General features: G+C 45.0%; 1 protein-coding gene across 7 annotated transcripts in view; it reads left to right on the top strand.

Annotated features, from left to right (window-relative positions):
- The window catches only part of FAM110B (family with sequence similarity 110 member B), a 100624-nt gene that overhangs the window by 61389 nt on the left and 20719 nt on the right, over window positions 1–18516 (top strand). Inside the window, exon 1 of one of the 7 annotated variants that reach the window (XM_044424214.1) lies at window positions 4994–6004. The exons of the other annotated variants lie outside the window; for them this stretch is intronic. The gene's annotated coding sequence lies outside the window, so the exon portion shown is untranslated. Of the gene's footprint in view, window positions 1–4993; window positions 6005–18516 lie in introns of those variants that run through there. 7 annotated transcript variants of the gene reach the window in all.

Here is an 18516-nt window from a genome sequence, read left to right as displayed (position 1 = left end):
TTCGGGACAAGGAAGGGAGGAAAATCGATATGCTTGTGTGCCGAGTTTATGCGGCCTCTGGGCTCGGCGTGCGCATATCAAACTACGAAGCAATACTGACACGTTACCAGTACTTTATCATGCAGAAGCTGGATAACGTCGCTTCCTCCCTTCCAGACCACCAAGCGGACCTCGCCAGGGTTTTCATAAAAGAGGCGATGCAGGTGGCGGTGCAACAGTTGTCTACTGCTCGACAGCATATATACACCGACTCGAGGGCCCTCGTCAATGCCATCTCGTTGCACCGACATGCGTGGCTGTGCAACTGTAATTTCCCTGAAGAGATGAAGCGCAGAATCGAGGAAATGCCATTTGATGGTACCGGTCTGTTCCATCAGAAGACCAACTGCAAGTTAAAGGTGATTCATGAATCACGCCTGACTGCGCGCCGCATGGAGCTCCCGCAGAAGCATAAGTGGCAGTGGCCTCGGTCTTCCTATCGGAACCAACAGTACTATCCTTGCCAGCAATACTACCCTCGCCAGCAATATCAGCAACGGCAGCGTCGGAGGCAGCAACCGCAACAACGTTTTTCCCAAGGCCGTCGATGCTTCGACACCGATAAGCGCCCGTGTTGACGGCCCGGGCTAACCATTCTCTCTTTTCCAACACCACCTTCCCTTCTCCCTTTTGGGGACCAGCTCCAGGGCCAACTCCCGATTTGGGAGTCCACTACATCTGATAGGTGGGTGTTATCTATCATTCAGTTTGGATACAGGATAGAATTCGATGTTATCCCTCCTTCGAGCCCGATCCGCTTTACACCTTCTTCATCAGTGCTACGCGACAAGGTCTCCCAGTTACTCCTCAGAGGAGCGATTCGACAATTGTCCTTCTCGGAAGGATTGCATGGATTCTATTCCAGATATTTTACAGTCCCGAAAAGGGACGGTGGTCTTCATCCGATTCTGGACTTAAGAACTCTTAATAAGTACATCAAACCAAGGAAGTTCTGGATGACCATGTTACAGAATATCCTTCCATTATTGAAAAGAGAGGATTGGTTCGCCTCACTGGACTTGAAAGATGCCTATTTTCATGTTTCTATCCATCCTTCACACAGACGCTTCATACTTTTTACTGTCAGGTCCGACCTGTTTGAGTTCAATGTTCTACCTTTTGGCCTGGCTACCGCCCCTCGAGTTTTCATGATGTGTATGGCGCAAGTGTGCGCACACTTAAGGACACGGGGAGTACAAATATACCCCTACTTAGACGATTGGCTAATCGTCTCGCAATCCGAACAAGGTCTTCTGTCTGATATACAAGTGACCTGCGCTCTACTCGATGCTCTCAGTCTGTGCATTAACTGCGACAAATCGTCCCTTATTCCCACGCAGGTCATCGATTTCATTGGGGCACAACTCGACTTGACATGGGAAAGAGCCTTTCTTCCACCAGAATGTCAGGATGCCTTATGCAGCCACATTCAACAGATCCGGCTACATGGGACAGTCCCAGCCTTATCCATTCAGAGACTACTGGGGCACATGGCTGCTGCAGTTGCCATTGTCCCGTATGCCAGGCTACATATGCGACCCATACAACTGTTTTTCAACACCACGTTCCACCCGCAACAAGATCCTGCCACCAAGCCAATTCGGATCCCGCCTGCAATCCTTCGCACTCTAACGTGGTGAACCATCCCAGGCAACCTGTCTATCGGTGCTCCGTTTCAACCACCTCAGCCAACGACAACTTTGTACACCGACGCATCCCTCCTGGGATGGGGTGCGGCATGTTCAGGACTTCGGGTCCAAGGTACTTGGAACCGATGAGAAGCAAGGAAACACATCAACTTCCTCGAACTTCTGGCAATTTTCAACGCCCTCAAGGCTTTCGAGACTGTGCTATGCCGTCAAGTTGTCCAGATTGCATCAGACAACATATCGGCAGTTTTCTATATCAACAAGCAAGGGGGCACAAAATCTCCAGCCTTAGCACGCCTATCGATGGACATTTGGGACTGGTGCATACTGAGGAACATTGTGCTCCTGGCAGTTCACCTGGCTGGAACTGACAACATCGAAGCAGATATGTTAAGCAGACAGATGTCAACAACCCACGAATGGGAGTTGGACAGACAAATTTGCGAGAAACTCTTCCGCTTGTGGGGTTACCCAGACGTGGACCTGTTCGCCACCCGGGACAACAGTCTGTGAACAACAGTCTGTGAACATACTGCTCCATACTGCTCCAGACCCAGGACAACAGTCTGTGAACATACTGCTCCAGAGCAGGCATCAGATCGGGATTGATGGGGGACGCTCTTACGATCCCGTGGAGCAGCATGACTTTTTATGCGTTTCCTCTGATCCCACTTCTGACAAGAGTGGTGGCAAAAATAGCCCAAGACAATGCCACAGGGATATTAGTAACTCCGTGGTGGCCAAGACAACCATGGTTTGCCACTCTGTTGCTGCTATCCAGAGGAACGTTTCTTCGCCTACCAACTCTTCCGCATGTGTTAACGCAACAGGACGGAGCAATCCGGCATCCGGATATAACCTCTCTGAAGCTGACGGCATGGCAGATCACTTGATACACGCCACTGAATCGGTACCGACGACATCTCACTCTGCGGAGGACCTTATTCAACAGGCGGTACATGCGGCCCCTACCTCGGATTCGACAGCATTCGCTGCGGTACCGATATCCACAGACCAAGAAATTCAGGCGATTCTCAAATCTGCATTAAGACCATCCACTCGTCGTTCCTATGTGGCTAAATGGAAAAGATTCTCCTCTTTTGCAGAGTGCCATTCTTTTCTTCCCGGAATGGCTTCAATCGACAATATTGTACAATTTCTCTTGCAATTGCATCATGAAGGACTCAAACCATCATCCATCAAAGTTTATGCACCGCCATATCCCATTATCATGGCATGGTCCACGGCTTATCCGTCTTCTCTCAACCGCTGGTTCGACGTTTCATTAGGGGATTGCAGAATCTACATCCATCTATCCGCCCTGCTATGCCAACGTGGAGCCTTTCCGTAGTGCTCCAAGTGCTTACCAAACCACCTTTCGAGCCTTTGGCAACTGTAGACTTACGCCTAGTGTCATGGAAAACAGCTTTTCTCGTAGCAGTAACATCAGCATGGAGAGCCAGTGAAATTTTGCTCTTCTCATAGACCCACCATTCCTGAATTTCCATAAGGAAAAAGTTGTTCTTCGGGTGGATATCTCCTTTCTACCTAAAGTGGCTACACCGTTCCACCTGAGTCAGGACATTGTTCTGCTGGCATTCTTTCCATCGCCTTCGACTCCGATAGAACGTGCTCTACACACGCTTGATGTTCGCCGTTGTTTGGCCTTTTACAGATCCCGCACTGAATCTTTCCGTACTACTAATAGACTTTTCGTTAAGTACTCCGAGCGTGACAAGGGATCACCGATATCAACTCAGAGACTTTCTAATTGGATCGTCCAGACTATTGTCCTGGCTTATCAGCTATTGAAAATAGACTTACCTGTCTTTCCAAGAGGTCACGCCACACGAGCAGTAGCAACTTCGTCTGCATTTGCCGCAGGGGTTCCGCTACAGGATATCTGCAAAGCTGCGACATGGGCTGGTCCATGTACATTCGCCAAGCATTACCGGCTTGATGTTCGTGCTAGGCAAGACTACTCTTTCGGTAGAGCTGTTCTTTCATCCGTTCTTCGCTGACAACACCTCCCTCCTCCGAATCTGGTAAGCTTGCGAATCACCCATATGTGTGATGCACAGAGGCCACGACGAAGAAAAGCAGGTTGCTTACCTGTAACTGATGTTCTTTGAGTGGCCATCTGTGCATTCACACAACCCACCCGCCAGCCCCACTCGGTGTCGATGAGTGGATATCGTTTCTCAGTACCATACTATAATTTGCATCGGTACCGTTGGGATATGCTGGTGAGTGGATATTGCTTCTGAGTGGATATTGCTTCTCGGTACCATACTATAATTTGCATCGGTACTGTTGGGATAAAATTGTGCTTGTCATTAACTTTATTCTTAACCTCTAGAGGGAGAACGTTCGTCTTCAAGACTGAGTAAAATGGCGGACAATCCGCTCTATTTATACCACGAAGGGGGAGGGGAGCGGAGTTTTCCCGCCAAAAACGGTTAGCTTTCTAATCTTCCGGCCTAGGCACTGTGCAGGCGCAGCACCCATATGTGGGAATGCACAGATGACCACTCGAAGAACATCAGTTACAGGTAATCAACCTGCTTTTCTAGGGCCACATCCTTCAGCTCCTTCCAGCTTTTCAAAAAGGCATTAGCAACCACTTAATAAATTGTTTCTTCTGCTTCTTTTCTCACAGAATGCAGTATGTTTAGCATCAAAACTGAAATCGCCTACTTAACTTTATAGGTTGTTTTGTTGTGCTATGATATTCTAAAAGAATGGACATGCTGAAGGACTATAAATAAAAGTTTTAAAAATTTGTGAAATGGCTTTGCCATGGTTGTGATGGGGGTAGGAGAAATCTTGCATTTCTTTTTCCATAGTGGCTATGTACTGCTGGGGTGGGTGGGAAATTGCTTAGTCCTTAAAACATGAAACTGGTGCAGTGTCCTTTCAGTTTTTCAAAGTGACATTAGGAGTCACTAATTTGTTTGCTTTGCTGAATTAGTCTTAGAATGCAGCACTGAAGTCACCTCCTGAACTTGGTTCTTGTGTGTTTAAATAAACATTAATGTATATTAGTGTGTTCCAAAAGAGCAAGGAATCTAAATAAATAAATATGTGAAATCTTTTTGTGTGGGTGGAGGAGCCCAACTCAGAGCCTGTCTTTCTACAAGGCAAGGAAAGGGAATCTGCTCAGTGCCCTTTTACTTTCCTGTGAGCAGGCTTCCTTTCTAGCAGCCATGCATGTTGGCAAACTGAGCGGGAAGTTACCAGACAAAGGACTGCTTCCAAATTAAGGAATTCTGAAATGCCACCCTTTTTATTTTAAAGAAGAAGAGGAAAAAGAAGAAAACTGTTGTGTGCAGGTCAGTTACATGCCTGCAATGAACAAGAAGCACTGGAGGAAGGGTTCAAAGCAAAGGGAGAGAGAGACAAGGAAAGAGCACCTGAGCGCATTGTCAAGGACCTCCTCTCCTTGGGTGGATGCAAAGCACGCCTAACCTAGGTGTGGATCATAGGCTACAAAACTGCAAGCAACAGAATCCAGTACACATAGTGTCAACTGCCAAACAGAGCTCTGTGTGGAAAACCCTTGAGCCCAAGAGCATACATTCTTTTTAAGTAATGGCAAGTAACTGCATGTGTTTTTTTTTTCTTCATGTTTCATCATCTTCCTCCAGAGCCTGCTTGGCCAGCACTTTTAAGTTTCTTATGGTTCCTTTTCCCCTGGGGGAACTCCAGTCTGGTTTAGAATTAAGGAACCCAGCCATTCACAACTGGCAGTGAGCTGAAACTCTTCTCATATTCCTGCTCCAAAGAAACTAGAGGTCAGCTAACATGCTCATAAGCTGAGTTTTAGTATATGTGGGTTCAGAGTCAGAGAATGGAAACCACAAAGGAATGCTGATAGTTTAATAGTTTAAATTAACATATATGCCCTTAAGTATGTACTAATCATCCATTATGCTATATCTAACTTTTGAAGTATAGGAATGCACTCAGACCTTAATATCACATACACAACCATACAATTCCTAGCATGGTGGTGATTATCATTAATATGACTAAAATGACAATATGTAAGAGAAGTATTGTTTATCCTAGCAAATGGTCTGCTTCATCCAGAGCCACTTACTCCAGGCTTAGGACTGAGTGGTCAGCTGTGCCTTTTATAATATATTCAGTTTTGTCTTTCACAGGGCAGCTGTTGCCTTACAGTCATCTGAAAGAGATGGTTATGCAGGGCCCATTGTGACAACTGCACCCAAAATGGCTGCTGATCAACACCAGCTTTGGGGAAAATGCTTCTGCCTTGAACTTACTGTTGCCAAACACCAATACTGGAAAAGGTGCTTATTCAAAAACACTCCGTTACCTCTGAGTTCACTGAAGCTGCACATCCATATCAGATAGTGGGTCATTTCTTTGTATAAGCTCCCAAACAAGCACAATTGGGTAAGAGACCTGTTCCCCATTTAAAATGCATGACAGGTTTTTCTCAGTTGTCAACTAGTTTTGAAATGGTTTATTAGCCAAACCATGGACCCCTCTCACATAACCCCATGACATTTACAGAGAAGAGGAAGCAAGAGTTGCACTTGAGTAAGTCATTGCAGAAGCTGAGAGCAGTTTAGTGCTTTTGCCTCCTGCAAAAGCCAAAGGAAAAGGGAAACATGCTTTCTCTCTCCCTTTTTCTAGTGGACAGAAAATTCTTTTAGGATTTTGTTTTATTCATTCAGAAAGCCCCAAGAGGGGAAAGGAAATGGACCATTCTTCGCCCCATTTCCCAGCTCTCCGAGGAATAAAGAATGCTCATTTTCACTGGGGAGTGTGTTTCAGAAAAACTGCAGGAAGTGTATCTGGGTGGTTTTGATAGAGCATGAGTGCAAAATGCATCAGTGCTTGGACACCTCATATACTCCTGCAATCATATATCAAATGCACAGAGTCAAACTGCTTCATACTCGGTGTTAATCAAACTGTGTTAACCATCTATACAGATCTGAATCCTTTCTACACTCATACATCATGTTTGTGTGTACAGAGGGAGCCAAAGGAATGGGTTTACCTGACTATACTGTGCATTTGGACTGTGTAATGCTGATTGATTCAATGGTTTTTCTATGCATTCCATGCGCTTTCCTTCTTCCATTTTTTTGCTTTCCCAAAAATGGTTTGTCAGATCTACATGTTACACAGATAAGAGACATGTAAGGGAGAGTGAAATTCCTGAGTTGCCTCAGGTCCTTTATCACCCAAACTCTATTGTACCCTCCCATTGATGAATATCAGGAATTAGGGAGCAAAGAAGCTCAAGAGTGTATATTAAAATTCAGGCTAGTGCTGGACAGGTTGCCAGGTTTCTGAAAGATTCAGTTTCACCTTCCCTTTCACCTTGGGGAACAAAATGTTAATATTTAGCAGCAACAAAAAAAGGCTGAAGAATTTGGCTCAGGCACAGAGCATTTTCTGGCATGCATACAAAAAAAAAAAAATCCTGGGTTCAAAAACAAACAAAAAAAGCTGCTCAGTCTGGAATGGAAGACAAGACTCGGTCAAATAGTTCCTGTAGTCCAAGCTGGTCATATACAGCAACTTTCCATGTAGTACATGGTTTCTTACTTCAAGGGGATTCTCAGCAACCCACTGTCTTTCATATTTACTGAACTCTGCTCACAGTAGTTGGTTTGTTACTGGAAATAAGCAAGGTGTATGGGCAGAAAAGAAAAAAGCCTCTAGGGATGAATCACTCTTGTTCTCCTGTCCCCCACTTTCTTTTTCATTAACTACATGGTGTTGCCAGCTTCTGTACTGATTATTGCATCTGTACCTTCAACAACAGCTTTGTGTAGATATATAAACAAGTGACAACTGAGGCTCTTTAGCAAACTGTTGCAGTGTGGGACGCCACATTCAGAGTTCTAGCCAGCCATGCCCTTTACCAAGTGATTCCACTCCATGTTCCCCTCTAGGGCTCACTGGTTATGCTGTGAGTTGGAGGGGGGTTCCTGTCTAAGAGTACATAGGATTGTGCCCTTGAGAGTTCTGTGTCAATAAAGCAGGCCCAGCCTTTATGTGGTTGTTTAGGGTAGACAGTTGCTATAATGTGTTTTTCTGCTGTTGCAAACCTGATTGATGGATTGATTGATTTATATCTTGCCTTTTTCCTACAAAGGGTTCAAGGCAGCTTACATCTCCTCCTCCATCTTATCCTCACAACAACAACCCTGTGAGTTGTTGTGACTTCTGCGACTGGCCCAAAGTCACCCAGCTGGCTCCATGGCTGAGCAGGGACTAGAAGCCAGAGCGTCTGAGTTCCAGTCCCATGCTCTTAACCACTACACCACACTGGCTCTGGTGAAACCTTAGAAGTTAATACCTCCCATCCAATACATCAGTGGTAGATATATGTGTGTGTGTGATACTTATCCCTCTACTTGGAGGGGGAAAAATCACTTGCTGATTTCTTTATGTCAAGCTGCTGTTAAATAACAGGACAGTTATTTTCCCTGGTTAGTTGGCAACCCCATTCCCAGAATTTAAAAAAAGTTTCAGAGATTTATTATTGTGGGCTTGGTTTGGAGTCTACACAGCTTCACTCAAAATCTTATCCCAGGATGTGTATGTTATTTACCTTGGCTCACAATGTAGTAATGGGTGATAGGAAACAATCCAATATGTGAAGAATTTGAAATGAAATCTAAAATGAGGTTCTCGATATGTGCTTGTTTATTTTTCTGACTGATCAAATTAAGTCAGGTGTTTATCACCAAGAGCCCACTCAGAAATGCCAAACAGATAACAAATATTTTTGGTCTATTTCGTATTCCTTTATCTCTAAGATAAGCATGGCAAAACTGATTATATCAGATTATGCAAACATTGCAAAGCCCAGAAAGTGGGAGGAAGGGGCAGTGAACTCAGCTAAAACAAGTGTGGAGGGGAAGTGGGAAAGGCAGTGAACGTTCTTGGAGCTCAAAGGAAATTAGTTTTTCAGCCTTGCACATCCCTACATGGGAATAGTACTTGTAGAGAGAACCGAGGTTTACATCAGAGGAGGCATCCAACAAGAGGCAAGCCCTCCTACACACACACACACACACACGCGCGCCAGTGCACTCTCCCTCTTCATCTCACTTCCCTCTCCTCTCCCTCTGCACTGGTTCATCTCTTTCTGGCTGACTTGTCCCCAGTGCTATGCCCTTCACTTGAGCGTATCAAAGGACAAATCCTGCTCTGAAGAGAGAGTTGAGATGCTACACAGACAAATGCCAAGGAATGATTCTCCCTTGCACAGGATTGAGTTACTTACCTCAAAGCAACTCCCATGCAAAATATGGCTCCCATCCATCAACCATTCTGTCAACTCACCCACACAGACTCTGAAATGCATCATATAGACATGTAATGTTACAATTGGTCTAAATACCTCCTATATATAGTGGCAGAAATAGCAAAAGGAGCTTTCTTTGGGATAATAGTAAAAATCCAGAGGAATGATTTCCCTCAGTTTGATGTGGTGGATTAACATAACTTTAGCAGAGGTTCCCTAATGGCTCATTAGATGCAAAGAAATTCTCAGTTATTTTATTTATTTATTTATTTATTTATTTATTTAAAACATTTCTATGCCGCCCCCATCGCAACAAAGCCTTGGGGCGGCTCACAAAGAATACATAAAACATACGAAAATAATAATAATATAACAATTAAAAGAAGAAAAATAACATTTTAAAAACCCCCAGTGCATTCTCAGCTAAAAATTTTAAAATCCTAATTAATACAATAATTTAGCCATTAAAATAAGTTTTAAATAAAAAGGTCTTAGCCTGGCGCCGAAAAACAAATAACAATGGTGCCAGGCGGACCTCTCTGGGGAACGCATTCCATAGATGGGGCACCACCGCAGAGAAAGCCCTCCTCCGGGTACTCACCCTCCTAATATCATTCACAGAGGGTTCCCAGAGAAGGGCATTCGTTGCTGATCTCAAGGGGCGGGAGGGCATATATGGGCGCAGTTCCCATTGTGCCACTTCTTTGGCCCTACTCTTAGGATCATTAGGTCAGAAAGACACTGAAAATTTGTTGCACTCAAATGGGCTGCATTTTTCCATGTCTATGCATCCTTAGTCGAGACAAGTCTACCTATAAAAACACATATAAAATGTCTGTTAATTCAAGTTGGGGTACAGTTCCATGGCTTCTGACCTCCATACATGTAAGCATCCAGAGATATAGACTTATGTACATTAAGCGCGACAACAGTGAATTTCACAAATTTCCATTCTGACTTTTAATCTAGATGGGCATCTTCAGCCATCTAGATGATAGACTGTAGAAGAGGAGGAAGGAAAGGAAGTTGGGGCATCTGACACTCCTTTAGTCTTCTCCAAGGCCAGTTCCAAACTCAAAGAGGCAACTGCTGTGGTTCTTTTTGCACTAGCTATTTGGGGCACAAGGCAAGGGCTTGTGTTCAGGGTCTAAGGTCTGAGTTCACAGGACCTCAGAACTACAACTCTAAATAAGCCTGTGTCGTCTCCAGACAATGACAGGCGGGGATAGGATTGGACTCATGTATTCTACCATTCACCTGCTATAAAACTATTCTTTCAATTTTTGTTGTTCTTCTCTTACTTTGAAAACTTGTATTTTTGGTGCTGACCTCATAAGAGTTTAGTATATCATTCATAGCATAGCTATCCTTTCTAGACCTACTATATGTTAATGTTTATAAGTATTTACGCATGCACATATGATGCCTTTTTCATAGAGTAGGTGTTTGATCAATGATAAAAAAACAGGGTTTGTCCAAATGTTTTCATAAGTTTCCTACATCCCAGTTTTTAAAACTCGTATTCTTCATCGTGGCCTCTGTGCATCACAAATATGGGTACTGCGCCTGCGCAGTGCCTTTGGCCGGAAGATTGATAGCTAACGGTTTGGTGGGAAAACTCCACTCCCCTCCCCCCTAACAGTATATATGGTGTGGAGTGTCCACCATTTTCCAGTCTTTGCGACCACCGTTCGTTGTGCCTCGTGCTGCTTCGCTTAGATCATTATTCGTTTTTCCCTTCGCTTTGTCGAGTTCTCTTTCTCTCTTCCAAGTTAGTATTCCCTCTTTCATACTGCTCTTTAGTGTTCCAGTTAGTCTCTTCGTTTTTCCTCTTTTTCTTGTTCCTATAAAAAAATATATATTATCTGCTCCCTCTATACTATCTTCTTTTTTCCTATTTTCTGCGATGGCACAATGAGCGGCGTTCCGCAAGTGCAGAGAGTGTGACTCTAAGATGCCCGCTGGGGGCCCACATGACCTGTGCCTCCTCTGTTTAGGGGAAGGCCACAGGAAGGACAAATGTGGCCATTGCCTGGCCTTCTCTGAGCAGGCGAGGAAGAATAGGGAGAACTGCCTGCGTAAACTCCTGTGGGACCAGGCTCTCCTACAATTGGACCGGCTGGTGGCTAAGCCTGCTACAACTTCGGCTGCACCTGACCGCCGTCTGACTTCAACCGATCCCCTGCAGCGTCTGGCCTCTTCCTCTACTGCTCCGCCCTCATGCCCTTCGGACAAAGGTGCTCCCACCATGGGTGATCAGCCTGTTTCCCCACCAAAGAAACAGCAGGAAAAGAGGAAACACAGCAGCCCTGAAAAGCCATCTGTGCATAAGAAGGCCAAAAGAGATGAGGCCGAAAAGCCGGTTAAGAAACTGAAGAAACCTGAGCACTCTAATCATCGACACTCAGGTTTGGCGACTTCCTTGGTCTCGACTGCAGTCACGGTACCAACACCCTCGGGTCCGACCATTCAGGCGGCAATGAGGGTTACTCCTCCGGGCGCAGCTGTACAGGATCTGAACTTCACCAGGATCTACCTCGCGGTTCAATTTCCGATGGCGAAATACAAGATTCTCCTCTGAGGGCTTGGTCCCCAATGCCTATGCCTCCTGTTCAGCCCTATACCGAGACTGGAATGTCTCCTCCGAGAAGTCGTAGAAGTCGGTCTTCCGACGCCCGATCCAATGACTGGTACCACTCCCGGTATTCTTCCACTCCAAGATGGGGTGACTACCAATCCATCGGCTACTACCCGGCTGCTAGAGATTGATCTTCTCCACCAGCTCCTCGGGATCATTTCCATCCTACAGCCCCGAGAGATGCCCTGCGGGCACCGTCTAGGGAGAGCGGTAAATCAGCCTCTCCAGGAGATTCCTCCTCCAGCATCCCAGCTCCCTATTGAGTGGACTCGGATGAGTCCGAGGTCGACTCGACTTCGCCTGATGCTGCAGTCACCTCGCAAGGCCCCGCATCACCAGAAGAGCTGCACATCTCTTTCGCTGAACTGATGTCCAGGCTAGTGAGGTTGCTGGAAATCGAGGCCAACCAACAGCCTGGTCCCAGCACCAATCACTTCTATGATGTACGGGGTGAACAATCGACCTCCATAGCTTTGCCATTCATCACATCTCTGCGACAAGCGATGATTCAGCCATGGGACCTCCCGGCTCACCCACAACAGACTTCAAGAAGATATGAAGCCAGGTACTGGATTTGGGAGGGGGACATTCCATTCCTCCTTCGTCACCCCAAACTGAACTCGGTGGTGGTGGAGTCTTCCCAGGGCCGGGAGGCACGAGGTCACACTGCGCCCCGCAACAAGGAGGGGAGGAAGATCGACTCCCTTGCATGCTGAATCTATGCGGCCTCTGGACTTGGCTTGCGAATATCAAACTATGAGGCAACGTTGCCGTGCTATCAATATTTTATAATGCAGCGCCTGGACAACATCATTGCTGCTCTCCCAGATAACCAAGGCGACCTGGCACGGGTGTTCATAAAAGAGGCCATGCAGGTCGCGGTGCAACAGCTATCCACAGCCAGACATCATGTGGACACGGACTCAAGGGCTCTCTTTGGCGCCATCTCCCTCCGGAGGCACGCTTGGTTGTGTAATTGCAACTTTCCGGAGGAGATGAAGAGGAGGATCGAGGAGATGCCCTTTGATGGATCCGGCCTCTTCAACGCAAAGACCGACCACAAGTTGAAGAAAATCCACGAGTCGAGGATGACGGCCCGGCGTATGGAGTTACAACCTCAGCCCTGACTAAGTGGTCGTGGACCCATCCACAATATTGGCAGCAATATCCACCCCGACAACAGCCACAGCACTGCCAACAACGCCGCAGATAGCAACCGCCCCAACGATTCCAGCAAGGCCGCCACCGCTTTGACGGGGACAAATGCCAGCACTGATGGGACGGGTGAACCTTTCCTCTCCTCCCAACCCCACCCTTCCCCCTCTCATTTGGGGACTGGCTGAAAGGCCGACTCCCCATTTGGGAGTCCATTACATCTGATTGGTGGGTGTTATCCATCATTCAGCACGGATATCGAATAGAATTGGACATCGTTCCATCATCGAGTCCCATCCAGTTTACTCCATGCTCGCCGGTGTTGTTAGAAGTGGTTCATCAGCTCCTTTCTAAAGGAGCCATTCATCGCTTATCTCTATCGGAAGGACTCCACGGATTCTATCCTAGATACTTTACGGTCCTGAAAGGGGATGGAGGTCTTCGGCCAATATTGGACCTAAGAGCTCTTAATAAATTTATAACACTGAAGAAGTTTCAGATGACCACCCTTCAAAATATCCTGCCGTTGCTGAGGAGAGAGGACTGGTTCACCTTATTGGACTTGAGGGATGCCTATTTTCATATCTCGATCCATCTGTGTCATAGGCATTTCCTCCGTTTTGCTGTTGCTTCTGAAATCTACGAATTCATGGTGCTCCCGTTTGGACTGGCCACTGCCCCGAGGGTCTTCACAAAGTGCATGGCTCCTGTCTGCGCATACCTCTGACTATGCAGAGTTCAAATATACCCCTACCTCGATGACTGGTTGTTGGTTTCCCAGACCAGAGAAGGACTTTGTTCCTCTGTGAACATGGCCTGCTCCTTATTGCAGGATCTTGGACTTTGCTTTAACCGCGAGAAATCCTCTCTTGTTCCTGCGCAGATGATCAACTTCTGGATTCCCGTCTGGATTCAATAGTGGTGAAGGCATTTCTCCCTCAAGACAGACAATGCACTCTTACTCGACACATCCATCGAATTCAACGAGACAGAACTGTTTCTGCCCGATCTGTTCAAAGACTCTTGGGGCACATGGCAGTATCCATTGCCGTAGTTCCACATGCCAAGCTTCGGCTTCGCCCCCTTCAGCTGTTCTTCAACAAGATGTTCTGGCCACAAACGGATTTGCCAACGAAGTTGATTCGACTACTGTCCTCCGTTCTACAATCCCTGCTATGGTGGACGGTATCAGACAACTTAAACATCGGAGTCCCGTTCCGACCTCGGTGCCCTACCGTGACTCTCGGTACCGGTGCCTCTCTGCTCAGATGGGGAGCACTGTGCTCTGGCCTATGCACTCAAGGTGTTTGCAATCGACAGGAGTCCAGGAATCATATCAATTTCCTGGAACTTCTAGCAGTATCCAAAGCTCTACAATCATTCGAGGACATTCTTCGCCATCAAGTCGTTCAGATAACCTCGGACAACATTGCTAAAGTCTTTTACCTGAACAAACAAGGAGGGACGAAGTCACCAATGTTAGCCCGGCTATCGATGCAGATCTGGGAGTGGTGCATCCCGAGAGACATTACCTTGATAGCAGTACACCTAGCCGGAACGGACAATGTGGAAGCCTATCTCTTAAGCAGACACATGTTCACATCTGACGAATGGGAACTGGATCACCGGACATGTGACCAGCTATTCCAGTGATGGGGTCTCCCAATATAGACTTATTCGCCACCCAGCAAAACAGGGTATGCGAGACTTTTTGCTCGAGAGCGGGAATTGGACAGGGGTCATCCGGGAATGCCTTTATGATCCCTTGGAACAATATGATCTTCTACGCTTTCCCCCCGATTCCCCTCATTATGAGAGTAATATTGAAGATAATCCATGACGACTGCTGATAACTCCATGGTGGTCACGTCAAGCATGGTTTTCGATACTTCTTCACATTTCTCAAGAGGAATACTTTCAACTTCCATCCATTCCTTATTTCATAACCCAGCACGAAGGCACATTTCGCCACCCGGATCTAGCATCACTGAAATTGACAGCCTGGCGAATTCGATAGCAGTCAGCGTTGACGCGGTACCGATGTCACCTGCATTTTCTACAGATCCTGTCCCCGGATCCTGCACACTATTCCATGCTTCGAATCCACCTACCTTCTCTACGTCTTCGGATCCGACAAATGTTCCGTCGGATCCGCCAGTTTTTCACCTGGACATCCAACGCATTCTCGATTCTGCTGTAAGACCGTCCACTCGAAAATCATACATGGCTAAGTGGTATCGATTCTCTGTCTTCGCTGAATCTTGCTCCTTTCCACCACACTGCATCCGTAGATCATATTCTCCAGTTCCTCTTAGAACTCCACCGTTCCGGACTTAAGCCATCCTCCATAAGAGTGTACACGGCAGCAATTTCCTATTATCGCGGTACAGTTCAAGGTTCCTCCATTTTTTCTCAGCCTCTGATAAAGAGATTTCTTAAAGGACTCCATACCCTCCATCCGACGGTCAGACCGCTTATGCCTACGTGGAGTCTTTCAGTGGTGCTACAAGCGTTAACAAGACCTCCTTTCGAACCCTTGGCAACAATCGATTTACGCCTTGTTTCTTGGAAAACTGCATTCCTTGTAGCAGTTACATCAGCCCGGAGAGCTAGTGAGCTCTGTGCCCTCAGGGTAGACCCTCCATATTTGAACTTCCATAGGGAGAAAGTAGTTCTATGAATGGATCCGCCCTTTCTTCCAAAAGTGGCTACCTCCTTTCACATGGGCCAGGAGATTGTCTTACCTGCCTTTTTTCCATCTCCTTCAAATTCGATTGAGAGATCCTTACACATTCTCGACGTACGGCATTGCCTAGCCTTCTATAGATCAAGGACTGAGTCTATTCAACATTCCAGTAAGCTCTTTGTTAAGTACTCTGAGCAAAATCAAGGTTTTCCAGTTACCCCTCAGAGACTTTCCAAGTGGATAGTCCACACTGTTATTCTCTCCTATCAGTTGGCTAAGATAGACTTACCTACAATTCCAAGGGGTCATTCCACTAGAGCTGTAGCTGCTTCTTCAGCCTTTGCGTCAGGAGCCCCAATTGATGTTGTCTGCAGAGTTGCCACCTGGGTCACTCCATGTACATTCGCTAGGCATTATAGACTGGATGTCCGTGCTAGACAGGACTGTTCCTTTGGCAGAGCTGTTCTTTCAACTATTCTTCGTTGATGACACCTCCCTCCTCCAGTCAGGGTAAGCTTGCTAATCTACCCATGTGTGTGATGCACAGAGGCCACGACGAAGAAAAGCAGGTTGCTTACCTGTAACTAATGTTCTTCCAGTGGCCATCTGTGCAGTCACACAACCCACTCGCCAGCCCTGCTTAGTGTCATTGTGTGGTATTGTTTCGGTACCGTGCTATTTTTGTCCTCGGTACCTACACAATATTTTTTCTTCTTGCCATCAATATCGAAGAAACTTTTTTTTTCCCCTTTACCTAGTTACAATTTATTCTTTAGAGAGCGAACGTCCGGTCTGTCAAAGACTGGAAAATGGCGGACACTCTGCTCCATATATACTGTTAGGGGGGAGGGGAGCGGAGTTTTCCTGCCAAATCGTTAGCTATCAATCTTCCGGCCAAAGGCACTGTGCAGGCACAGTACCCATATGTGTGACTGCACAGATGGCCACTTGAAGAACATCAGTTACAGGTAAGCAACCTGCTTTTTCAAGATCTGTTATGGTAAATGAACAGCCCTACACCACATGTATTTTTAAAATACCCCAATTATGCATTACTCTGAGATATTAAAAGAGTTTTAATCAATTTAGCCTTTCAAAAGAATCAATAAAATCCATTACCCATTGGAATTCATGTGGGCATGTTGATTCTGCTGTCTTCAGAGGAAAGATAGTGTTTCCTGCTCAGTTCTGTCCTTGCTGAACTACCTTTACTGCTTATTGATCACTTAATGCATAGTCTCAGATTTACTGTAAAGTATACTTGATCTTAATATCAATGAATACAAATGGTTCCTATAATCTTCATAATTATTTTAGTACTTGGCAATACATATCAGCATTTGTCATATTTATGTCCTTAAATATTATTCCTTTAATTAACCCTAAAAAATTTTTTTCTTGCCTTTCTATTCTTCTTGCCTGCATGTGTTAATTTATCAAGGTTCAATTTAGAGTTTGTGAAGCAGGGTGAATGTTGATATTTATTTTCCTAGATTCCATTGGTTGAAGCAAACAAAGAGTTTTATGGAAAGGTTTCTTTAACTTCCATTTCTCATTTCCAAATGTAAGACTAGAAAACAGCAGGGAGGTATTCCAATCAGGAAAAGAAAAACAAGGAGAGAGCACCAGTGGTGCCTATTATAGGCTTGGCCCATCCAATGTTTTGGAAAAGGTTCTCAATTTTCAGGGGCAGATTTAAGTTGAGTTGTTCAAGCAGATTCAAGTAGTTCAGGTAACCCATGAAGAAGTTTCTCTGAAATACTGGGCAAGCCAAACATACCATGACTAAGTGCTTTTGTGAATTTCCCACTTGTTTTCTTTTACTAATCATTGAAGTATTTGCCGATCATAAGTTTATTAGACATGGAAGTGTTTTTAATGAGGTTATTATTCACTTGGCCTGCCTCATTTATAGAATTTTACCATGGTGGTTTGTCCAGACATTGTCATGTTTCACTCTTCCATGTTTTCCTACTACTTCTGCTACCTTTTTTTAAAGTCATGCAACACTTCCAAAGAGGAAAAATACAGCATAACATCTATACAATGTGTTTTGGTTGGTAGCACTCAAAGGTGATGTTTGGGGTCCATATGTGCAGTGTACAGTTTTGATTTCCATCACTGGATTCATCATAAAAGCAGGAGATGGTCAACTCAGTGAGGGTTTATAGATTGTGACATTCGTGTACAAAGCAATTTATCTTTTCATATTATACACTGATTGAACATATCCAGCAATATGCCAACATGATGCTAATCTGCAGGAACATCTTGTTTTGTTATGTGCATATAATTTTGGTTTTAGAGGCCATGACTGGAAGCAGTTGGTTGGAAGCTGTTTGATTTGTTGCATAAATACATAGCAACCTACCCTCCTTATTTCAGACATTAGTTTTGCTTAGCATTTGGTTGTATAGAATATCCTTAATTGTGCAGCATCTTAGCTAGAGATGCTTGACTAAAGTGGAATGTTAGGAAGCATAAAGGAAGGTAGGCTTTGTCACTTCTGCACATTCATCAAATGCAGAATTAGTTTGTACTTTGCTAATTTTACTTATTCTCTTATATGAACAGATGAAAATCCTATAGCTACTAACATTATTATTTATATTGCTGTGTTTATTTCACCAGTTCCAGATATTTCTTGAAGTCTACCATGAGCCGCATTCATTTCTCTAGTCCTAATATTTGGAACTATACATGAAAGTTCCAAAACATTTCCAGTACATTCTTCATCTGCTACTTGCCATTTACTACTAACTGTCTATTTTAGTACTTTAGATACAGTTATGGAAGATTTATGGGCAACTATATGTTAAGGGAAAGTTTTAAAATAGTTAAAGCTTGGATGATCTGATGTTTGCTTATTGTTAAAGCTGTGTGACAATCCTATTTGGATTTCAAAACTTAGATAGAAGGACAATGGAATGAAGTATTCTGGAAAAGTATGTAGCTGGCTGGAGAATAGGAGAAATCCACACTGAAAATGCAGTCTCATTTGTTCTTACTGAATTCACATTTGTCTGATGGATGCTATGTTTCTTGCATT

The sequence above is a fragment of the Varanus komodoensis genome, unplaced genomic scaffold, assembly GCF_004798865.1.
Source record: "Varanus komodoensis strain SLA01 unplaced genomic scaffold, ASM479886v1 scaffold14_1, whole genome shotgun sequence".
NCBI lineage: Eukaryota > Metazoa > Chordata > Lepidosauria > Squamata > Varanidae > Varanus > Varanus komodoensis.
This window is presented reverse-complemented; position numbering and strand designations above follow the sequence as displayed.